General features: G+C 36.1%; 1 protein-coding gene across 15 annotated transcripts in view; it reads left to right on the top strand.

The window, feature by feature from the left end:
• The window catches only part of IMMP2L (inner mitochondrial membrane peptidase subunit 2), an 888,203-nt gene that overhangs the window by 8,609 nt on the left and 853,442 nt on the right, over positions 1–26,152 (top strand). For 2 of the 15 annotated variants that reach the window (XM_063606344.1, XM_063606343.1), the window contains 2 exons: positions 19,042–19,212; positions 21,319–21,386. The exons of 12 other annotated variants lie outside the window; for them this stretch is intronic. The gene's annotated coding sequence lies outside the window, so the exon portion shown is untranslated. The remainder of the gene's footprint in view (positions 1–19,041; positions 19,213–21,318; positions 21,387–26,152) is intronic. One more of the 15 variants, XM_063606342.1, reaches the window with a different exon arrangement.

Below are 26,152 nucleotides of genomic sequence, written 5' to 3'. Positions count from 1 at the left end.
TACCCGTCCTGCCTACCTGTTTTGCAAAGTTATATGGCTCAAAAGAGGAGATTTGTGTGAAGGAACATTATATGCAGATGTGATTATAACAATAAAATGTTCTCTTGACCTTCTCCAGAAGTGGACAGGCTTAAGAGCTGGCTACCTTGTCCTGTAAGATAGGAACTACTTTATGGATTTTGATTTAATATTTTACCATCACGAGCATTTTGATGATATATTTTACTACATTTGTGTAATGCTACAAGGTTGAAGACCTAAAGCCAAAATGCAGAACCTTAAAGAAATAGCAGTTGAGCATTTCCTGTCTGATATATTCTAATTGTTTAAAATTACACAGATGCTTATTGTAATTAAGATTTAAGTGTGTAGTCTCAGTGTCAGTAATATTTTAGTATTAAAATTCTCTAAATGTGTTAAGTGTTTATTTTCATGATATGCACATTAAAAATAGCCATTTTCCAGAAAATAGTAACAACTCCACAGAGCACAATGGAGCACCACAAATGGACTTATTTTGGAGATTCCCATTATATTCGTTAAGAATGCAGGGACATATACTGTGTCTCTGTACTGTAGGAAGCTTGACATACTAGTATCAGTCATATAATCGTGTAGGAATGATCATCCTTACAGTATTATACCTTATTTTAGTTGAGAAGAAAGTGGTATTGTTTAATGACAAATTGAACCTAAAGCCTAAAGACTGGGTTCCAGATCTGTTTTCTCTACTCATTCCTATATGATAATTGGTAAATTAACCTCTCTGAGCCTCATATGTAAAATTGGGTTCTCTGTTGTTTTGTAACATGAAAACCTTAGTGGCTGAAAACAACAATGATTGTTATCTCATGGTTGCTGTGGGTCAGCAATTTGAGGGTCCTTGCTTGGGTCTCTGGAGGTTGCTGTCAGATATCAGCAGGAGTGGAAGTTTTATAGGAGCATCACTGGAGCTAAAAGATTCACTTCCAAGGTGGCTTACTCACTTGGCTGGCCAGTTGGTGTTGGCAGGTTGGTTCCTTTCCACAATGGGCTTGCCGTGGGACTATTCTCATGAGATGGCAGATGACTTTCCTGAGATTCAAGCCGCCAAAGTAGAAACTGCAGTGCCCTTTATGACTTACCTGTGGAAGTCATACACCATCATTTCAGATGTATTCAATTGGTTCTACAGACCAGCCCTGATTCAGTATGGGAGTGGATTACACAAGGACATGAGGCAAGGATCATTGCGGACTGTCTTGTGAGGGTAGGCTCTCTGAGAGGATAACAGTCTCTACCTGACATAGGATTGCTTTGAGTTTCATTGTAAGCATTTATGTGAGAGTCCTTTGTAAACCATTAAAGCAGCATATAAATGTGTTATAGAAGTGATGGTGGCTCACACCTGTAATCCCAGCACTTTGGGAGGCCGAGGCAGGTGGATCACTTGAGGTCAGGAGTTTGAGAACAGCCTGGCCAACATGGTGAAACTCTGTCTCTACTAAAAATACAAAAATTAGCCGGGTGTGATGATACATGCCTGTGATGCCAGGTCCTCAGGAGGCTGAGGCAGGAGGATCTCTTGAACCCTGGAGGTGGAAGTTGCGGTGGGCAGAGATTGTGCCCGTGCACTCCAGGCTGGGTGACAGAGTGAGACTCTGTCTCAAAACAAAACAAAACAAAACAAAAATGATGCTATTCTTTTTGACCAGTAAAACTGAATGGAAGTTGAATTATTTCGCTTTGTGCCATGTTAGCATTATGACACACCTTGCTCCAAATCCTTTCCTGCTTGCTTTATCTTATATCTTACTTTATATTCAAGAATTCTCCCCCTTTAATAATCAGCTAGAACAAAATAGCCTTTTTCAAGTTTCTCACATCTCTGGTGTAGAAGTAGTACATTGAATGGGAGAAAATTATAAACGAGCAGTGGCTATAGCATGAACTTGTTGGTCATCTGAGTAATAGCCTCAGGGTTCATTCTAGAGCATCTCCTTGAGGAAACCTCTGAATGCCTTCTTTGTATTTCTCTTTTAGTACTTGCTCTACCTTGCCTGGATTATAGTCTTACCATATTTTTTATTGGAAAATTCTTAAGGTAGTAGGGGCTATATTTCCTCCTATTCAGTGTCTTTTATCACCTTTAACCTAATGCTTTGTACTTCACTGGTGCTTAATCAGTGTTTACTGAGCTGGACTGCTGGCAGAACTCGAGCCTTTGTGCTTCCCTGAAACTTCAGATGAAGAAGGTTGTATTTTGCTGAGGTGGTAGTGATGGTGGTGGTGGATCCTGCCAGAACCATCTTTGAGCCTGTCTTATAGGTCCCTGATTTGCCACTGGAGCCCTTAGCCTCTCATAAATGACTCAGATATTTGGACTCTTTGTTAGTTGCTTAGCCTGGTTTCCTCACTGATGACCAAAGCAAGCAAGTGACCACACACACACACACACACACACACACACACCTCTAACAGTCATTCCTAACATACCTAACATACTATTTGTTACTAAACATATTGTATGTTTTTGGTAATACATAGTACGTTAGGTATAACTTTCAGAATCTCATTGAACTCTTGCCCAGTTTGGTAACACATAGTATGTTCTTGACTTCTTAGATTAAGAATACCCAGAATATAAAAGTGTACAACTTTCTTTCAGGCAATAAATCATAAAAATTTAATATTTGTACTTTTTTCCAAGTTATTCTGAGACATAGGTCTTTGTCACACACACTTTTACATATCTTTCCTTTGAAAAATATAGCATTTACAGTCAACTTTTGAAAAATCATCTTGCTTGTCGCTGCGGGACACGTTGCAAACAGATTATCAAATTCTAGTTATGGAATTGTATACAGCAAAGACTTTTTTTTAAAGAAGGGAAATGTTTGTAATGTCATCATGTTTTGTATTTTAGGATAATTTCATTTCATATGATTTTCCCATTATGTAAACCAATGAACAAATTCGTATCAACTCAGGATTCTTTTCTCCTTGTTGCTGCAGATTTTCTCCTGCAGATTTATCTGCTGACTTCCCTCTTTAGCAGTTCTTTGCTTCCTTAGCCCCACTGCCTGTCTTCTCCATCTCGTTTGTACCTGACTCCTTCTCTGTCTTTGGACTCAGTATACTGCTGACCATTAGAGGATAAGCAGGCTACAGTGGGCAGAGCAGATGTTATGAGGAGCCATGTGTGTGTAAATAAGAGCTGTGCAGAAGGTTAGCATTGACAGCCAAGGATGCTTTCTACTAAATAGTTAACAGAGGACCTGTGAAGTAATAATTGATAGGAGAAGATTAAGATTGCCGCAGATATTTTGCCTTATTTAAAATAGACTTTTTTTTAGGGTCTTTTGGTTCACAGTAAAATTGAATGGAAGGTACAGAGATATCCCATTTACTCCCTGCCCTCACACATGCATAGCCTCTCCTGCATGATCAACATCCCCCACCAGAATGGTATGTTTGCTACAATTGATGAAACTACATGGACACATCATTATCCCCCAAAGTTCATTGTTTACATTAGGGTTCATTCTTGGTGTAGTGCATTTTGTGGGTTTGGACAAATGAGTAATGCCATGTATGTATGCTTATAGTATACAGAGTATTTTCACTGCCTAAAAATCTTGGGTTGTGCTTATTCATCCCTCCCTTCTCCTAACCCCTGGTAACTTCTGATCTTTTCACTGTCTCCAATGTTTTTGCCTTTTCCATAATGTCATAGAGTTAGAATCATACAGTATGTAGCCTTTTTGGCCTTTATTTTTAGTTTTATTGGTATTGCAGATTATTTACTAAGGATCTTGGTATTTTCCCAGGAGCTTATTTGTTTAATAGTTGCTTGAATAAGAGTTTTTTTTAGTGTCAGATTTAAATACTGAATAATTATTATTTAGTTTTGTTAAATATTAATAACTATTTAGCACTGTTATTATGTGAGGGCAGTTTGAATCAGTTTATAAATGAATTAGCTTATGCTTTTTATGAGTCTCACTATGTTTTTTTTTTTTTTTTGACACGGAGTCTCGCTCTGTCATCCAGGCTGGAGTGCTATGACGTGATCTCGGCTCACCGCAACTTCTGCCTCCCAAGTTCAAGTGATTTTCGTGCCTCAGCCTCCCAAGTAGCTGGGATTACAGGCATGTGTTACCATGTCTGGCTAATTTTTGTATTTTTAGTAGAGATGGAGGTCTCACTATATTGGCCAGGCTGGTCTTGAACTCCTGACCTCAGATGATCCACCTGCCTTGGCCTCCCAAAGTGCTGGGATTACAGGTGTGAGCCACCACACGTGGCCAGAGTCTTACTATTTCTCATGTTTAAGAGACATCCTGTAGTCTGAGTATGTGGATTATGACAACATATTAGAAGATTTTTTGAGACCTGTCTGATGTATATGACTACATTATGCTAATACTCTAAACATTCAGTTAAAACTTCTATATTAAAAGTTAAAAAATAGGCTTTAAATATAAATATCCAGATGTTAAAGTGGTGATATATAGTGAAAAGGATATGTAAGATCTTTATTCAGGTGCTAGCTCTGTTATTACCTATGTGAACATGAACAAGTCACTTTTTGTCTGTGAACTTCATTTTCCTTCTGGGAAAGCAGAGATAACACATACTTCATAGGTTATTTTTGAGAACTTCATAAGCTGTTTGTAAGAATCCTTGTGAATTTAAACTCAGAGAAAAGTGGGGAATTGTTCGGTTAATGAGTCAGACTTGGTTACTATCATAGACTTAAATTTTTTTGTTTTGAAGATTAATAGTAAAGAAGGGAAATAATGATTTGGGGCTAACAAGTCAATACTGCCAAAAAGATGGTTATTTAGGAGCATCTGAGAAAAAAATGACTGTATTTTTTGCTGAAAATGTCTCACTGATTAAGCCTTGTCTTCTTCTGAAAGGTATACCCTTTGGGATATTCTCATTGTGTGCTTGGGTCTTAATCATATTTATTACCTAGTTGTCAGCTTGAGATGTTAGTCTTCCTTCCAAAAGCATAAATTATATTGCCACATTTTTGGATAGTGTCAGAGACACATTATTTCCTGTTTGTGGGAAGAAAATGCTAGATTCTAAAGCACTTATGACCAGTCTCTGTATGGGTTAAGCCATGAGGGCAAGGTTTAGATGGAAAGATTCTTGGGAAGAGAATAGAAATAGGCTTGTAAAGTTAAATTACTGAGGGAGGTGTTGTATTGAATACAATTCTAGTTTCAATCAAAATGTCCCTATAGTTTAAAATACTTAGAGAAAAATGGTAAGTGACATGATAATGAATTAAAATTATAAAAAAAACTATACACTTCTGAGTTTGAGAATGGTTGATGGTGATTACTTCGAGATAAAGGTGTAATTGTCATCTCCTGTTAGTACCATTGACATGCTTATTATATTGTAATATCAACTTTTTGTATTTATACTAATTTACTTTCTTCTGTTAACTTCAAAGTGTATCGTATATCTAAAGACAGAACGGTGGAATATCCTATGACAAAAGATGTAAGAATGACTGTTAAACCACTAACCCCTAAAGTAGACATGGGGAATCAAAAAGGAATTGTCACCAGCAAATAAGAAATAGTACAGACAATTCCTGTTAGGTGTTACCTGATTTATGATATTGAGAATGGGGAGAAGAAAATTTTAAAAGCATTCTAGAGAAGCATGCAGTCAAACAAACTTTATTTTTTGAATGTATTTGTTTGGAAGAACTTTTTTTTTTGTAGCAAGCACATAGAAGGTCATTTTAGAGAATTGAATTGGGTGACAAGATAGATAATATTCTCTCCCTGATAGATAATATTCTCTCCCTGAAACTGGTTTCTCACTACCCAGGCTAAACGTAGGGAAATTCAATGGTCATAACATCTCATGAATTCTTTCTGGACATTTAATGTCATCTGTTGAAAGCAGGATGGGCCAGGTGCAGTGGCTCACACCTGTAATCCCAGCACTTTGTGAGGCTGAGGCAGGAGGATCACTTGAGTCTGGGAGTTTGAGACCAGTGTGAACAACATGGTGAAACCCTGTGTCTCCTAAAAATACAAAACATTAGCTGGACGTGGTGGCATGTGCCTCTGGTCCCAGCTCCTTGGGAGGCTGAGGTGGGAGGAGTGTTTGAGACTGGCAGGCAGAGGTTGCAGTAAGCCATGATCATGCCACTGTACACCAGCCTGGGCAACACAGTGAGACCCTGTCTCAAAAAAAAAATTAGACTGGTGTGGTGGTGCCCATGGGTAGTCCCAGCTACTCAGGAGGCTGAGACAGGGGAATCTCTTGAGCCCAGGAGTTTGAGACTGCAGTGAGCCATAATCACACCACTGTACTCCAGCCTGGGTGACAGAACAAGGCCCTGTCTCCCCCAACCAAAATAAATAAATAAATAAATAAATAAATAAATAAATAAATAAAAAATTAAAAAAAAAAACAAGCAAAAAAGCAGGATAAAAAAGGGGGGGGGTATGAGAGTTTGTTTAGCCTACAATGGAGAAGTAAGAGTACAGTTGTTGAGTGAACTGCATGAATTTGGGCCCATACTTGTCCGTTTTGGATTTTATGATAAAGTGAGAATCAACTATGATTTTTTATTATTAGAGGTCTCATCTTTAACATGGTCTGATTGTCTGGTTGTTTAAATTGACTTGCAACAGTGATTGTTCCAAGCCCTCAGTTAAGGAAGTAGAGCAGCACAGTACCTTATTTCACCTTTCTGTAGCATTCTATTCCATAGTGGTTTAAAATTCACTTATTGAATAAATAAGAGTATATTTGATATTTGAATCAGTTTCAACTCTGTTCACTGAAGTGCTGGTTAAACTCAAGATTGCAGTTAGTGGTCTTTGTAAAATTCTTCTCTGACCAGCATTCTGCTGCTTAAAATGGTTCTGTGGCTTCTAGTTGCCCTTAGATCAAGAAAAACTTACTTAAATTGGCCTAAAAGACCTATCCTACCTGGCTCTGCTTGCCTCTTCAGCTTTTTCTCTTTTTCACTCCAACATTAGCATTCTGTACCCCAATGAGACTAATTTATAGACAATAAGTTCTCGTTACCTGGGCCTTTGTTTCATTTTTAAAATTTGGATCATATCTTCTCATTTTTTCAGATACAATTTAAATGTTTAGTGGCCTCTATAAATTTTCCTTGCTGTGTGCTACTATATCACAAAATTCACTGGATTTACTTATTTGTAAATATAATGCAGTAGGCTCTCACTAAATAATTTTTGAATCAAGGTGATCTTGAGTGATTAGGGAGAGAGCAGAGACATCAACTTGAATTGACCTTTGAAGGAAGGGAAGAACATTCAAAATAAGGAATATAGTTTGAACAAAGACATAGTGGAAGTACTTTTGTTCCTAAATTTGAGAATTAAGAAAACATAGTATATCAAAAAGCAAAGAAAAACTAGGAAAAAATGTTTGCAATTCATATCATAGGAAGACAGCTGATTTCATAAATATATAAAGAGCACGAACAACTCAATGGGAAGAAGACCAACAATTGGATAGAAAAATGGACAAAGATACAAAGAGTATTAATATTTCATAATAAGAGAAATGCAAAATTAAAACTCTAATGAGATGCCTTTTTTTAAAACCTAATTGGCAAAGAAACAAATTTTGAAAACACAATGTGTCATTGAGGGTATAGGGAACTAGGCAAGTGTGATCATTGCTAATGGGAGTATGGATTTGTGCAATTTTCATTGAGGTCAGTTTGGAAAATTTGAAATATATATAGCATTTAAGTTTTCTACTAGATTGTATCCTATGGATCCTGTAATTGTGTGAAATAACATATATTTAAGGATACTCTTGGCAATGACTGGAAACAAATGCCCATCCTTAGGGGACTGGATAAATAAATTATAGTATATATAATGAAATATTTATGTTGTTAAAAATAAGGCAGTTTATATATACTGAAATGTAATAATCTTCAGGATGTAGTAAGTCAAAAAGGAAAATGCAGAACAATGAATAGATTATTTTGGAGGAGACTTAAGAAATGTATTTTCTTATATATGCATAGAATATTTCTGGAGGGAATTATAAGAAGATGAAAAATGTCTCTGGGGATTGGAACTTCGTAGCTGAAGAACAGGGATAGAGGTTATTTTCCATTGTATTCCTCTTTTGAGTATTGTAAATTTTGTATTAGGTAAAAAATAAAAACAAAGAAGAAATATATTCAACTCAAAATGTACTTCTGCATTACATATAGCCAACTCTGAGAAATTAGGGAATAGAGAAATGAATTTAAAAAGAATCCTGCAGTTCATGTATCTGATAAGGGGTTACTATCCACAGTATATAATTTGAGAGGCTAGGGCAGGTGGATCACCTGAGTTCAGGAGTTCAAGACTAGCTTGGCCAACATGGTGAAACCCCATCTCTACTAAAAATACAGAAAGTTAGCTGGGAATGGTGGCCTGTAATCCCAGCTACTCAGGAGGCTGAGGCAGGAGAATTGCTTGAACCTGGGAGGCAGAGGTTGCGGTGAGCTGAGATTGCGCCGCTGCACTCCAGCTGGGTGACAGAGCAAGATTCTGTCTCAAAAAACTCCGAACATCTCAACAAGAAAAAACAACAAGATTAAAACATGGGCAAATGGTTTGAATTGGCATTTCTCCAAAGAAAATATACAAATGGCCAATAAGGGCATGAAAAGATGCTCAACATCATTAATCATTAGGGAAATGCATATCAAAGGCCTAGTGATATTGTGTCTCACATCCATTAGGATGACTGCTATGGAGTTTTTTGGAAGCATCTATGGGCAGAGCTGACCAACCTGTTCTTTCTCTTTTTTTAAAAAAATTAATATTTAAAAATATAATTGTACTAGTTTTATCTTAATATTGTAAAATATGTTGTCCTTTTGTTCTCCTGCTGCTCTGAGAGTATGTGTGTGTGTGTGAGTCTGACTTCTGGATGCAGATATTTTGTTCTTGATGTTGTCTTATTCTGCTTCTCTCAATGTAAGAGAGAGGATTGGGGTTTTTGTCTTAGTTTGGGTTTTGGTCTTTTTTCTACTTTGTCTCACTTTTGTTTTGTTTGGGGTATAAACCATTCTCAGGGATCCTTTAATTTTCTGCCTGTTTTGTTTCTTGCCATGCTGATTCTGCTTCATTCTTAGGGTAGCCAGTTACCTTCCTTCCCTCATGAAAAAAAAAAGCCAATATACATTATTTTTATACATGTTGAATGTAAACCTCCCCTTCTCAGCTGCTTTTCTCTCACCTTATTTTGCTGCTCTGTTACACTAAGCCTGAGTTCTGTTTGTCCTCTGCTACAAAGTCCACCTTTTCGATTTTTCCCAGTCAATGGAATAGAACATGTCTAGAATACAAAAAGCAGATGACATATTGTTCCAAAGGTAAATGTGTACATATGAATTCATTGGGCCTTATTGATTTTCTCTGTGATAGGTGACGTATCTAATTTAGTTGCTTTGTTGATGTTTTACACTTTTATCTCTTCATTCAATAACTTTGCTCTTTCTCTCTTTGCATTAAAGAAATATGAACTGAATTCATAGAGTCGGTAGGAGCCATACTTAATTTTTTTTTATTATACTTTAAGTTCTAGGGTACATGTACACAATGTGCAGGTTTGTTACATGTGTATACATGTGCCATGTTGGTGTGCTGCACCCATTAACTCGTCATTTACATTAGGTATATCTCCTAATGCTATCCCACCCCATCCCCCCACCCCACGACAGGCCCCGGTGTGTGATGTTCCCCATCCTGTGTCCAAGTGTTCTCATTGTTCAGTTCACACCTATGAGTGAGAACATGTGGTGTTTGGTTTCTGTCCTTGGGATAGTTTGCTCAGAATGATGGATTTCCAGCTTCATCCATGTCCCTACAAAGGACATAAACTCATCCTTTTTTAGAGCCATACTTAATTTTAAGTATAGAATTTGTCCTTCAGCCAGGTATTATGTTGGTCGCTTTATTTCCTTGATCTCTTTTTCTTCCTGATTCTTAGGTATTAAAGCTATAAGATGGACACTGTCCACACCTTTTAATGATTCTGAGTTCATTTGTTTTGCTAATTTTTCTCTCCTGCTAGGAGATGTGCGGAAAAAAGTCTGAAGAAAAGTATTTTCTGTTCAGCTTCTTTTGGAAATACTTAAAGTAGTCAAAAGGGAATGAAAGGTATATTCTTAAGGATTGCTATTTGATTATGGAATAAAAAAGATTTTGAGTAGTTATCTGAAGTGTGATTCTCTCTTGGAAAATCTAACATCCTATTAGTGTTGATTTACATATCTTTTGCTTTTAACAAAGATGTGATTGGATCAGAAAATATAAAGGCTATACATTTGCTCTCATATAAAATTTAATTTTAGGGTAACATGATCTTCTAGCTAATTTTTATCTTTGTTTAAAGTATTTTTGACTGAGGATTCTGGTTGGTTAGAAGCCATGCTGTTGAGGCCAGTACGTTGGGGATTAATCAAGAGTGGTCTTGCTGGCTTACAGAGAAGGCTTATCTCATTTCTTTGCCCAATACATATTTTTGTTCTCAAGCAAACTAATATAGGGAAATTGGTGTCAGGGGAGGGGTTTGTTATACTAGCAGTCCCTACCAGGTACAGGAGGTGACTAGTACAGTGGTTAACATCAGCTTTGTATTTGAAAAGGAGAGCACACTAATATGCTTATGAATGTTTTAATAGATAGATAATGAACTACCGGAGAAAAAGTAGTAGTTTAAAATTAATTGCAGTTTTGGTTTAAAAATGTGGTTGACTTTGTTCTGTATTTGCTTTTATATTTGCCGAAAGTATTACACATAAAGATTATGCTTTAAATACTGTAAAATGTTTTTCTAGCATTAAGTAAATGATTGTGGAAAATGTTATATTTGAAAGGTCATGTTGATTTTCTGGCATTTCCAGTTTTACATTTTGTATATACAGTTGGATTGCTTTAGTTTCTAGTCGAGTGTTAGAAGATCCAGGTAATAAATGTAGAAGATAAATTGCAAAAGGGCAAAATTTTTTAGAATGCACATATATTTTATGTTTCTTTTGTTTCAACAGTGAAATTTCAAATTCTAAGAGGCAATTGAGAGTGCTGAAATGACAGCAAGATAATAAGGACCTTCAGTAATTGTGAAGTTTAAAGACAACCCTGATAATATTTTTTATTAATTGATGTTCCATATAGACTTTGTACTTTTCTTCCTTTTCTACCCCTTCTCCATTTGAATGAGACTTGAACATTTACCTTTTACATAGTGGATTGAATTAATTGTGTATTCAGAACACTTTTCCAAATAAGTAGTATCTGAATGCTGCAGTAGCAGTTATGAAATCAATAACTCATCGTGCCCTGTGTTTTATTGGGAGTGTTGAATATTTATTGGGAGTTATGAATAACTGGAGGCAGTGTAGCATAGTGCTTAAATACCTAGTTTACAGGGTCAAATAATCTGGATTCAGCTCTGCTACTTACTGTTTCTTTGACCTTGGGAAGATTCCTTGAGCACTCTGAGCATCGGTTTATATCTTTTAAAATGGGGATAAAAATAAGGTTAATGTAGAGATTAAATGAGGTAATTAAAATAACAATTTTCAATATTACTGTGTTTAACACAGTGATATAAAATTTTAATCAACACAAAATGAATATTCTCTACTAGACTGAGGTTTTTATTTTATTAGTTTCACAATAAAAATATTTAGCTTTTTTCTTTTCCCAATTAATGCTTCATTCAGAGTTTGTATATTTTTTGTCATAATTTATGGAGGAGTAATATTGACTGATTTTTGTGAATGGCTAATCACTCTATTAAAAATGAAACTAAACCTTACTATACCATTAGCCAAATATTTTTATATTTTATATTTGATAATCTAATATTTGTACTGAGATTAATATCCAAAATATATGAAAATGTTGATATGATTTTGGCTGAGGAAAACTAACCTTTTAAGTATTTCTTGGAGGATTCTGTTACCTACGTCTCACTTTTATTTTTAAAACTCACCTTTCATCAGGGATTTTATTATGGCTGGTTTTGCTTAACATGTATGAAGAGGTGAAATTTTCACTTTTCTTTTTAATTACTTGGATAACAGTTGGTTAGGGACAGGTCTTTTTAGGTGATATGCCTCGTCTTTTTTGCAGAAGAAAGCTACATTAGGTTCTGAGAAACTTTATTTTTCAAAACTGGTAGATATTAATTTAAATTGCATCAAATCTCTATATGGCTCATATATTTTTTATCTAGCTCATATATTCCTTAAAACCTATCAAAATTGTTACTGAATTTTCTTTCTAAGCCATTTATTGTCACAGTCATTGTGAAACTCCCTAATATCATTTGATGTTGATGAGACAATAAAAATAAGTTTCTTATAAAATGGGAGAGATCAGATTATTCTCAAGGCTACCAAGCTGCCGTTTAAGATGAAAACAACCTTCCTAGTGACCAGTATAAAAATAATTTAGTTTTATTTACTATTATTGGTGCTTATTTGCAAATGGAGCCATAACTTATCTTTGCTGCTGAAAGCAGGAATATGTTAGAAACTTCCCTAAATGAGTGTCTTTTCCCATATTACCCAACTACCCACTTGTGTTTATTAAATGAACGCAGGTATGACGTAAAGATCAGACAAGAAATTTAACAGTGTTATCTTTAGAAGTGTAAATAATTTCGTGAGTATGTTGACCTTGTAGCAGAAGTCAGAAATGGCCTTTGAACATGGGTGTAGTGATGATGATAATGGGACATATCATGGAAGATAAGTAATTTTAGTACTGTGAGGGAGGGGCCATTCTGATATTGGAAGGTAAAGGCCTGAAGTTAGAATCATAGAATCATAGATAATTGGAGCTAAGGTCATCTATTCAAATTGCTTACTCATTGGCATAGCTAAGACTTGAATCCAAATCTTATTTCTGACTTGGTACAAAGCATAGCAGGAACAGAAAACACTTAGCCCTAGAACAGAGTGGGCACTTGGTCTTTGGGAGGGACGCATGCATGGAGAGGTAGTATCAGATTAGTTGCATGGCTGTCAATACAGCCTGATCTGGCCGCTTATTTTCTCCATTACTCTCCTGACTGGCATTTAAAGGAGTGGAATGTCGTCTGACACAACCATATGAAACTATCAACATTGTAAATGGGTGGTAATATAAACCATATCTACAATTAAACAAACAGTCGAGATACATTTATTTAGCATCTGCAAATGCTTAGCAAAATTCTAAGAATTTTAGGATGTATAGAAAAGAGTGAGACATGACCTATGTATACCCTTTAGGGGCTTACAACTTAGTTGGGGAGTTACCTATAAAACGGTAACTAACACTCTTGGGTGCCAAATGAAGGTGTGGCTAGTGAATGCCAGAGGAGTTTGGAAGTGGAAGAGGGCCTTGTGGGTTACAGTGCTAACATAGGGTTTCCCAGAGAGATGAAAATCAAGTTTGGTTGCTTCTCACCTTGTTAGATCTTATGAATAATTTTATGTGTTCAGCTGTAAAGGTTTTGGATTCACTTAACTTGTTACAGAGCCTGGACTTGATTGCAAGTGTTTCCCTGACTTCCAGTCAAGTGCCATTCTGCAATTGCACAATGTTGTGCACAGGTTGGCAGGAGGTTTCTGTTGGAAGAAGCCCATTTTTGCTTATTAGTCTTCATTGTGTTCACCAGCAGATCAAATTCACCCCACTGGTCTTCTGGATGTTTTATGATGGAGCACCCCCAATTTCAGTTACCCGGAGCCCCTGTTGTTTCTAGATTGCGAAAATAGCTAAAATTATTATTTAAATATGAGTTTGGTGGATCTTTTCCTTTAAGGTAATCTTTCTACTAAGAAACTATTAAAGTGAGGTGGGTATTTGTTTACAGTATATGAAACATAGCAGCAGCTGGCATTTACAGTGGGCTTCTGTTGTTCAATTAGATTATTTTGGTGTTCTGTTATGAATCATTAACTTGAAGATTGGTACATAAATAAAGCCATTAAAAATAATAAGTAAATTTAGAAATAGCTGCATCAGAGAATAAATATACTTATCAAAAACCCATTTTGTTTTCCCTCTACCTGGATATTTCTGTATTCAAATGGTATTTCTCATTTTAGCACAAAGAAAGGCCTATAAAGCTGACAGTTGAATTTAGTCTAACCAGGAAATATGAAATACATTAGAGCTTGAATTATATAGTGCAAACCTCAATCCACTGCTGATTCTTTAAGGCAGTGTTTTTTAACCTTTTTCTTTTTTTCTTTTATTCTTATTTTAATGTAGTGAACCCTTCTTCAAAGAAAATCTTGGTTGGAATTCCATTATTGAAAAAAAAAAAAGAAACAGATAAAAAGCAGAGTGGCTCTGATTGAGGCAGTTCAGAACTCTGTTCACTAGCACCTGCTCCCCCTGGCCCTTGAGACTCCAGGGAATCATTAGGAGACCATGAAGCACAGACTGAAAAATAATTGCTTTGAAAGAAAATCTAACTAAACACTTCCTAAAAATCAGCTGTTAATTGGGAAAAAAATTCTTAATGCCTTATAGTTGGGTGGATTATGAAAGTTACTTGATCCTTCTTATCCATCTTTACTGCTTTTGGACAAGAGTGTTGTGTTATGATTTATTGAAGAAAAATACAGAAAAGTCAACTTCCTGAAGTTCAATATACAGATATATATGTAGTAATCGACGTATGTTCTTTCTTTCTTTCTTTCTTCCTTTCTTTCTTTCTTTTTTTCTTTCTTTCTCCTTCCTTCCTTCCTTCCTTTCTTTCTTTTTGTGAGATGCAGTCTTGTTCTGTCGCCAAGGCTGGAGTGCAGTGGCATGATCTGCTCACGGCAACCTCCATCTCTCAGGTTCAAGCAATTCTCCTGCCTTAGCCTCCTGAGTAGCTGGGACTACAGGCATGCGCCACCACACCTGGCTAATTTTTGTATTTTTAGTAGAGACGGGGTTTCACCATGTTGGCCAGGCTGGTCTTGAACATCCTGACCTTGTGATCTGCCCACCTCAGCCTCCCAAAATTCTGGGATTACAGGCGTAAGCCACTGTGCCCAGCCCTTTTTTTTTTTTTTTTTTTTTTTTTAAATGAGCCAGGGTCTCATTGCTCTGTCACCCAGGCTGGAGTGCAGTGGTGTGATCACAGCTCACTGCAGTCTCGGTCTCCTTGGCTCAAGTGATCCTCCCACCTCAGCCTCCTGAGTAGCTGGGAGCACAGGCATGTGCCACCATGACTGGCTATGTTAATTTTTTTTTTTTTTTTTTTTTTTTTTTGTAGAGACAGGGTCTTCCTATGCTGCTCAGGTTGGTTTCAAACTCCTGAGCTCAAGTGATCCTCCTGCCTTGGCCTCCAAAGTGCTGGGATTACAGGCATGAACCACTGTGTCCAGCCCACATATTTCTTTCTGTGTATATTTATACTTACAGCATAAGTATAATTTCTTTTAAAAACCACTTTCTCCATAAATATCTTCAGCTGTGAAGTAAAACTATCAGGTAAGAGATGGAGACAGTCATTTGTGTGTACATACACCACACACACAAACTAACACACACACACATAAAATTTATGGCATGTGGTTGTGCAGTGCTGTTCAATCAAGGCCTCCAGAACTTATATCACATTCTGAGTATGATGTAGTTTATATGGACAGCTAAGTGGTTAATTAATTTCTTCAATGAAACTGTATTGAACACTGAGCACTTAAGTGCAAAGCACTGAAGTATAGCAGTGAACAAGTGTTTCTGCTTGCACAGAACTCACAGCTGATTGGGGTAAGGATGAGAAAATCAGGTGTGATAAATGCTGTGCTGGGGGAGCATAGAGTTTTATGGGAACACATAGGAAGGGAATCTAAGTCAGATTTGGAGAGTCGGAGTGGACTTCCTGATAGTGACATCTAAGCTAACCTGAAGGATGGGTAAAGCTGGCCAAAACAAAGAAAGGTGGGAAGAGTGATGTAGACAGAAGGGAGAGATGTATAAGGGCCCAGAGACAAGTAAAAGTGTGGCATATTCTAGAAATTGTATGGAGGTGGGTTTGGTTGAAGCATGATGTGCTGTGAAAGAGAGGAACTGGCCCAGCATGGTGGCTGGTACCTGTAATCCCAGCACTTTGGGAAGGTGGGTAGATCACTTGAGCTCAGGAGTTTGAGATTAGCCTGGGAAACATGATGAAACTCCATCTCTACAAAAAATACAAAAATTAGCCAGGTGTGGTGGCACATACCTGTGGTTCCCGCTACTTGGGAGGCTGAAGTGGGAGGATTGCTTGTGCCTGGGAGGCAGAGGTTGCAGTGAGCTGAGGTCGCACCACGGCACTCCAGCCTGGGTGACAGAGTGAGACCCTGTCTCAAAAAAAAAAAAAAAAAAAAAAAGTGGAAGTGATGAGACTAGGAATCTAATCATAATTAGCCTTATATGCTAAATCTAAGCAGCTTGATATTATCCTATAGAAAATGAGGAGTTATTGAACGATTTAAAGTAAGAGAAAGTTAGGATGATTTCTATTTTTTTCATGAATGCTCACTTTGGCTCACTACCATGTTGACCTTTGGGCAGCTGTTTGGATGATAGAGTCATTCTCTGAAAGTAGAAGAACCAGAGAGTATAAAATGCTGTGTAGTTTGTCTTTCCATAACATCCCCAGTTGCCTCTATCCTTTATAAAATCCATCTTTCTTCATTTTATTTTTATGGCCCTTTTAGCCTTATCGCAAGGCTGGAATAATTCCAAAGAACAATGTTTAATGTTCAATATCTATATAGATACTATACAGAAACGTCTTTACTCTTTCGATATAGAAACTGATATGATGCCTGGCACTTAGCAGATATTCAGTAAATGTTTATTGATGTGAAGGGGGTAAATACCAAAAGAAGAGATGTTGATTCAATTTTTTTTTTTTTGGTAAGATTTCTCTGCTTTTCCTGACATGTCCTTTAGATGCAGACAATTTCAATGTCAGCTGTTTCTTAACAAACTTACAAGGGTACAACCATTGTATAATAGTACTACTAATGATAATTAATAAAACATTGTACATTTTAAATAGTCTTCAAAGTCACAAGCTTTTTGCTTTACTAGTAGATCTCAAATTCAATTAACAGTTGGATATGCAGATATAATATTCAAAGAATAGTGAAAAGCTTTAACTCATCTCAATGATTATTCTTTGGAAATTAGTGTAGAAGGATAATTTATAAATTGAAAAAAAAATTTTATATGTGCAAGGGAACTTCTTTGCTAACAAATTTCTGAGAATGATCATAAAGGGAACTTATTTTAAAACAATATTTTAGGCGGAGCACAGTGGCTCACGCCTGTAATCCCAGCACTTCCGGAGGCTGAGCCTGGTGGACCACTTGAATTCAGGAGTTTGTGACCAGCCTGGGCAACATGGTGAAACTCCATCTCTACAAAAAATACAAAAAATTAGCCAGGCCTGGTGGTGTGCATCTGTGGTCCTAGCTATTGGGAGGCAGAAGTGGGAGGATCACTTGAGCCTGGGAATTGAGGCTGCAGTGAGCTGTGATCATGCCACTGCACTCCAGTGTGGGCAACAGAGGGAGACCTTGTTTCAAAAAAACCCCAAAAAACAACAAAAAACAACCCACCACCAATATTTCATATTGTATTTAACTTAGTAGTTTGTAACATTATTTTCATGGTATTACTTAAATAAAATGAAATTACCTGATTTACCTTTTGAAGCTAAAACCCATATTTTAAAGTATTGCTCAGATTCAGAAAATTAGCAAATTCAAAGCTGTTTTTCCAGTAGTTTAAACTCATTACTGACTTTATTTAATAAGTAATCAAATTTTTTTCATATTTAGCCAGTGGGATCACCAGGCAAGCTCCCGTCTCCTTTTGATGTACTTCCATCTTTTTTCTAAGCACTTCTTAGTGGCCAAAGAAAATGTTTCAGGCTCATCTTAAACCTTCCCCACCACAGCCCCAGAATCAACCTTTACTCTGAAGAGTGCTGATTCTTTGGAGTAGGGAATGGTATTAGACCCTAAGAATTGAGTACTACATATACTCATTGCTACTTCTATATGGTTTTGCTTCCAGGGCCCCACAGCATTCTTCCCTGATTCCCACTGTGTATTTTTATCTCCCTTTTCCCACAGTCACCACTGTTCTCCCAACTCATTTGCTGAGTCCTACAATGTATCTTAAGTAGTTTCACAATTGTTTCTCTCACTGTTTGCATTCCCCACCCCCCAACTTCCCAGCCCAAATACCGCCTATAGTATTTGACTCTATACCCTTGGGTTGGGTATAATTAAATAACTGTGTCCTAAAGTTAATTGGATTAGTCCCTTTTCCTGCCCCACCATAGTTGATGACTGTTTAATTCACTCCCTTGTTTAGATTTTAAGTGTCCGATGGGGCAAAGACCATTTCTTTAGATATATCTCATATAGAATCAAAATGTGTGGTATAAATCAAGAATATTAATGAGATTGTTTTGCCCTGCATTTAATATCTTTCATTAGACACTCTCACTAAAACAAACTGAAGTGTGCAGTTTTTTTCTTTCCTCTTCCTCTTTTTCCCCCTCTTTCTTTCCTTCCCTCCCTTCCTTCATTTCTCTTTTTTGCTTACTTTTTTTGTTTTTTGTTTCTTTTTGATATGGAACATTTCTCTACCTTACTGCATTTTACTCAGAATAGTAGAGGCATTTCTGCTATTAATGACATACATGCATTCCTGAAAAATCTTTAATTCGCAAAATTATACCATAAAATTTTAGGGCTTATAAAGAAAATAGGGCTAGGAACAGATCATTTGAAACCAGTGACATTTTGTAAACAGAGCTGAGAAAATAGAAGTTGTCATAAAAACAAGAGCACTATTAACTCCCTCCTTGCATTTGCACCCAACATCACATCAGTCTTAGCTTGAAACCCTGGTTTTCTTCCTTTGTTGTAGGTCCTTAAAGTCATCTACTTCTAATACAGACCAATTTCATCAAAGTTGAAAATCTGCTCTAGGATATTGATCTGTTGATTTTATTCTATTTTAAACACAGGGGAAAATATCTTTGCATTTCTTCGTTGTTATGCTCAGCCTCCTTTAACAGTGGAAAGTCTTGAAGCCACCAAATGAGACTTTCACTTTAATTGGGAGAAGACTTGCTCTTGGTTGAATCAAAACCTTCATGTACTGGGGAAAATTGTGTATGAACCAGCATAGCTTTCACGTAAGACTGACGTCATTTTCCTATATATGAGCTAATTTACATTAAGAAATAGCTATTGTAGCAGAAAAGACTGTAATATTAATTTTGTTTTAGTATATAAAGATACTAAATACCTATTACTGAAGATTTAAGTAATATGGAAAAATATAAAGCATAAAGTGAAATTCCTTTCATTGCAAATAAATACTGTCATCATTTTGGTTCATATTCTTTATTATTTGACCTCTTTCTATGATGATGATGATAAGGATGACGATGAGGATGATGCTGTGTGTGTATAAAATTTCACATAAATGGGTTCATATTAAAAATGCAATTTTCCAACTTTTTTGGAGGAGAATCTCAAGCAATATAACGATATATTGTTCTTTTTAATGATTGCAAATTACTGTATGCATGTCATAATTTATTTACATATTTGTGAACATTTGGTTGTTTTCATTTTTTCACTGCATTAAAAATGGTATGTTGAATATCGTTGATCATATCTTTGCATCCATAAAATAAATTCCTGGAGTGGTGTTTCTGCATCAGAAGGTATATTCATGTAACATTTTGGTACATATTACCATATTAAATTTGTCAGTTTGATAGACTAAAGTAGTACTTTGTTTTTATTTATATTGATTTTATTATTAGTGTGTTTGTACATCTTTTTATGTCTTTATATACTGTCCATATTTTGTTTCAGTGAAATACCTTTCTCTCAAAATTATTGTCTTTTTTCTTACACTTTATAAGAATTGTGTAATTTTAGAGATACTGATATTATAATTTTTTATGTCCTGCTGATTGTCTTTTAACATTATTTATGGTATGTTTTGATTTTTATGTAGTGAAATCTATCAGTATTTATCTTTCATGTTTTCTGGATTTTGTAAAATGTTCAGAAAGACCTCTTTCTACCCTTAAAAGACTGTTGCCTTTATTTTCTCTTGTTATTTTTATATTTCTATTTATTACATTTAATGTTTGGCTTATCTGGAATTTATTTTCTTATAATGAATTTAATAAATATCTAGCTTTGATTTTATTCTCCTTCCAAATTGTAGCTAATTGTTTCAACATAACTTGTTAATTCAACTTCTCTTCCCAATATGAATGTCGACTTTATCAAATACCAAGTTTCTTTGCGCCCTTGGGTCTTTTTGTGCATTTTGTATTGTATTAGTCATTTCTGCAAAACAAATAACCACCCAAATGAGTGGCTTAACACATTTATTATCTCACACAGTTTCCATGGATCATCAGAAATTTAGGAGCGGGTCAGCTTTGTAGTTCTGATTCAGTGTTTCTCTTAAGGTTGAAGTTAAGATTTCAACTCTAGCCACAGTTGATGAAATTTCACAGGTATCTTAAAACAATGTCTTCCAATTTATAGGCAAGTATGCAGAAATCAAAACAAGGCATATAAGAGTGGAGAATAATCTAAATGAGATCGCAGTTCCATTTGCTGTAATACCACAGGCTCGTTATAATACCTGGACTTTTTGTGCAACAGACACTTGAGTCTGGGTAATGCTGTGCTCCATCTGCTTTTATCTCCAGGCCACTCAGGATGAGCTTCTTTGTACTCTGGCCTCTTGGCTGTTTTATTTATTTATATATTTATTTTTACTTTTTCTTTTTTAACATATGCTGCTAACTTGGCCTTTGTTGCCATTTCAGCAAGTGTGCATGCATGTTTGTGGGTACACTTGCACTTATAAGCTAAAAGGACCATAAGCACTCATTCCAAGGGAGTTTATTTCTGTTGCTTTCACCTTAAATTGCATAAATCTTTTCCTCTGGCTTGCATCTTCAGTACTGAGTCTGCACTGTTGCTGTTTGAACTCCCCATGGACTTGCAGCTGCCATACATGGGCTGTGGGCACCTTTCCAAATCTTCAAGCCATAGTCTGAATAGATTTTATTTTTGACAGACTAATTGGAGCCTTAATGTGCTTTCCTGATGGGGGAGCCTGTGTTTCTAATTTTTTTGTATTTATCATTTTGTAAAGAGTAGTAATAGTCCCTGGGCTAGCTATAAGTTTGCTGGTTAAATTGTATTTTTCAGTCCTACTTTTTTGTGACTTTCTCTTTCCATTTTTCTCCCTTGGGGTCTAGTGGCCTGGTTCTTTTGAGAAGCCTTCCTACTCCTTACTCCCAACCCTGATCAAAGGAAAAGCCATGTTGTAAGTATGACTTGAGTTGATATGGCATTCTAGTAAAGGCATTTGCATTCTAGTATAGATAGCAATATATTTGAGGCATGAAGAGTAGGGATCAGGATAGGATTTTCATGAGACCCAGAAACCATGTTCTTTAAAAAAGTTTTTCAATTCCGCTTATTGTTGAGCCCTAATAAGACCCTTGTACCATTCTAAAATAAGACCGAAGTAGGGCTGCAGTGTAAGAGAAGTGAATATGAAGCAGTGTCAGATAGTAGGAAAAAATGTGAGGTAGCAAAGTAGATAAGGAACAGCAAAGCTTGGTACTTGGATGACCGTGCTTTGGAAACTGGCTGTCACATGGTTTCTAGTGATACTTTTCCATTACTCATGTTATTGCCTAATGCCCACTTTCTAATATTTTGTACCCTTCTTTTTTTAGGTTCTGAGTGTTACTACCTTTTTCTTATTTCCCCTGTCTCACTTCTTCTAAGTTTTGATTTTCGAAAGGTTCTTGAGATTTTTTTTTTCTAAAAAGAGTGCTTTTTCCATTTATAGGCCTTCTTAATTTTTTTAAAGCCAATTTTGAACACAGCCCAAATGCCAAATAATGCAGTATTTTCTTCTTAGCTATTCAGTAAGTATTCCTGATGCTGGTAATATATCCTTTTACTAACCCACTGTATTATTACTTCAAGAAAAAATGGACTTATGGTGAAAAGTATCCTCTAATTGCTTTGCTTGGGTTATGGATAAGTAGCTGGTCTGTTTCATTTATATACATATTTAAGTCCTCACATTGTTAGCTTAAAATTCACGTTGCCTTTAGCTTCTACTTAATGATAGCAGTTATGCTTTTCTATTAAATTGGAAAAAAATAGAGTACAGTGTTGAAATCCAAATTTTGTGGTTATTAGGGTTTAAAGCTTACCAAGCTTCTCCTTGCTAATGGTTATCATTTAATAGGATTTTTCTCCTGTAAAAAGCTATTCACTGTCTTATTAATTTTTATGGTAAACTTTTTGCAGAATTTATTTCATTTTAATAACTGAAATTTGAGATTAGGCCTTGGTTGTAAATGCTGTTAAGTGGTGTCTATTTGGAGTTACAGGATAAGGATAATTTATAGGATTAGGATGGCCTGAGCCAGTTCTTAGAGAGTCCTAGATTATTGTTAAAGGATTTTGCTTTATATGGTTTCCAAAAATACTGGAGCCATGAAGATGTCCATATTGATGAGAAAAAAAAAAAAAGAAAACAACTAAAACAAGAAAAATTTGTATTCAGGCCGGATGCAGTGGCTCATGCCTGTAATCCCAGCACTTTGGGAGGCCGAGGCGGGCGGATCACAAGGTCAGGAAATTGAGACCATCCTGGCTAACACGGTGAAACCCTGTCTCTGCTAAAAATACCAAAACAAAATTAGCTGGGTGTGGTGGTGGGTGCCTGTAGTCCCAGCTACTCTGGAGGCTGAGACAGGAGGATGGCGTGAACCCGGGAGGCGGAGCTTGCAGTGAGCTGACACCACTGCACTCCAGCCTGGGCGACAGAGCAAGACTCTGCCTCAAAAAAAAAAAAAATTAATATTCAGTCTTATGTCTCACTTTGCTTAATATATGTCCTGTTTGCTGATCTGGCCAGCATTCTTGCTATCTCAGATGGGCTGTATGCATCTTCATTCTAATTATATTTTTCTTTTATCTGAGTGACTTAACAGATGTAATTTATTCTTTTATTTCCAAAATTTTGAGGAAAAATTTTAAACATACAGAAACATTCTAAGAATTTTATAATGAACATTTTTAAACCCACCACCTACATTCTAATTCCTTTTTTTTTCTTTTTAGCCTTTCTCATCATGAATTTTTTTCCTGTAATTCCAGTTTTCTTCCTTTTTATTCTTTCCTCAATGAATATTATATAATCTATCCCTGTGGTCCAATTCTGGCACTAAGTCATATATTTCCTTTTATTTTGCTTTTAAAAAAATCTCAAGACACCTAAGACAGTGCTGAATACATTCTTGTTAACTGGTTAATATCAGTACATATGATTGCCCCTAACTGGTCAAATCTTAGAACAGCATGAGGTTCAAAGCAGAACAAAATGATTATGTATTAGGTGTCTTATCACCTAGAAGATGGGCTTTGTTGGTTTATTGTCTGTAATGGACATCCTTAATTCTGTTATCCTTTTTTGATTTGTTATTACTAGTCCTCTTCCTTAGGCATAGCTAATGCTTTATCTGAAGAAATATCCTTTATTTGATGATCTAGTCATTTTCTTTACACAAATGCTTATGTAAACAAAACAAAACAAACACATATGAACATTTTGAACCTCTGGAAACCCTGCAAGGTTTCACAGATGAAAAATTTTGCTTACTGAGATAAAGTAATTTCCACACTGTTGAATCACGATTTGAACTGAGGTCTTCGATTCAAAGCCCACCAGGTTTTCACTGACTTTCCCTCTTTGCTGATGCTGCTTCTGAAGAGCACCTTGGATAGGATGGGGCCTGCTTTTCCACTGAATCAGAGGGAAGGGTGTGCATAAATGCATGATGTTTGCAAGTTGAAGGAGTCCTTACCAAAAATCAGGAAGCCTTTATGAATTTCTGTATCCTAGTTGTTTCCTGGTTGTATTTTCTCTCTACATCAGTTGTACTAGAGCATGACCTTCAAATTCATTTGTTTTTACATATTGCTGACTTAAAATTGAATACATCAGTTTTAACCTCTCTTCTCTTAGTATCCAGATGCTTATCAGTTTACCAACAGAAAGTCACAATTATCTCCATGAAAGAAGCAATTTTATAGGGCTTAGCTTCATCATTGTATCAGTGTTGACTTTTTTATTGGGTATCTTTGCCAAAAAATGACTAACTTTATGCCTTACATAATTACATTTCTCCTCCTTTATTATTTTTGGCTGGTTTTCCTCTTTCTTTCTTATTTCTTTTTTTGTGTATGTGCCATTTTGGTCTTTCCTGAGAATTTTCAAGTGAGAACTACTAGGTCAGACAAGACTAAAGATAAAGAATTTGATACTGGTATTCATGTTCTAAAGAGTACTAAGTGTCTGTTTATAAAATATTGTTTACTTATAATGTGAAAGGAGCAAGATAGTCCTGAAAAAAAATTTTAAATTGCTTTCTATAGATTACTTGCCAGGATCTGCTTCCAGTGGAACCAAAATTGTTGTAATTCATCAGTTTTTCTTTTTTATCCTTGTATTAGGCCACATGTATCCAAATGTCTCCTGATTTTTCACATGCTTAGGCTCTGTTTGCTGAGCCAGGTTATTGGTACCAGGGGCTGCTAGAAAGATCCATGGAGGATGATAGCTGGATTATTTATGGTCATATACTTGTTTCTTGTGACCTTGTCACAGGTCCCTCTGGGGAGGAAGTATGGCTTGGTCAATCTGGTGTCTTAACATAGTGTCTAGCACAAAGCAGGCACTTAATGTTGAAAGAATGAAAATGCAAGCTCTACGTGGAGAAAGGACCATGCTGACCTTGTTCTATAACACATATTTATCTCTTAGCACAATTCCATGGTGCATGGTAGGTACACATATACTGACTGATTCAGGAATTGTGTGTCAGATTTGCTTGGATCCCTACTCTTGTGTTCTCTGATATTCATAGTTTGATGGTTTCCTCTTTATAAATAAAATCTTGATTTTGTGTAGGCTTATGATGATTGAAAGGTTACATTTTACATAAGTTACTGCTTTATAACTTATTATTTTCCTCTTACCTTCAAACCTCCCACGCAACTTTTAAATAGTTTTTATAATTAGGATGACTTGTGGTGGATTTATCCACCTGGTTGCCATGGATGAGTGATTGGTGACTTTGTACAAGCTAAAATATAAGCAGGCTTAAGAACAATTTTAGATGAATTAATGCATGATCAAGCCACAAGTTATTACGGGAAGGAGAGAAATTTACGGTGTGGGTTGTTATGTGGTTGAGGTCAGCATCACCAAGAAACTCTCACTTGTAAGTGCTGTATGCCAGGTGGCAAATATGATTTCACTTGATTCTGAAAGCTTATTTAAAAAATATTCTCAGTTTAAGCACTTCAACAATGAACTGGGTGTACTTACAATTTTAAGCAATAATTTTCTCAGGAGCAGTGTTTTGAACCTCAGTGACTTCCATAGTTACAAGAAGAATGAGGTAACTGATAAAAATTATTCCCTTTTTGCTGGGGATGATTTTAGTACCTGATTGTTATTGCTTAGATGAAATTTTCCCAGAGGAAGTCGGGGCTAGGTACTTATTACTGTGGTGGTTTTAAACATTTAAGGTGTGAACAAAAGACCGGATCATCTGAATGATTCTTTGGCAATTTACATAGACAAGGAGGTGCATTAACTTTGCCAATATGTGAATGCCATAAAACTTTAAGAAAATTATTGGATATGACAACATAGAAATGTTGTGTTCATTTCTTCATGTATGAATGGCTTCTTTAGTATTTACATGATAGAAGCTTTTAACAGTGTTTTATTATTATGAAATATAGGTGCCCCTCACAATTCAGATAAAACAGGACTGAATTGAGCATTTTCTTTTGAGCCTCTGAAAATAGCAACCACTTGTACCTTGTTTCCAGGGTAGCTTTTATTGCTCTTGCTTCCTTGGCTTGGAGCAGGATCAGCACATATCAGATTGAGACATCTCCCACATGCTCCTTTATAATCTCTCAGAAAAACACTTGCCCTGACTTTGTTGTGCAGGCGATGGTAGCAATGCTCTGGTCAGCAGTCAAGTTGTG

Source organism: Pan paniscus, chromosome 6 (assembly GCF_029289425.2).
Source record: "Pan paniscus chromosome 6, NHGRI_mPanPan1-v2.0_pri, whole genome shotgun sequence".
NCBI lineage: Eukaryota > Metazoa > Chordata > Mammalia > Primates > Hominidae > Pan > Pan paniscus.
Note: the sequence above shows the minus strand (reverse complement) of the source record. Positions and strands in the feature narration are given on the sequence as shown.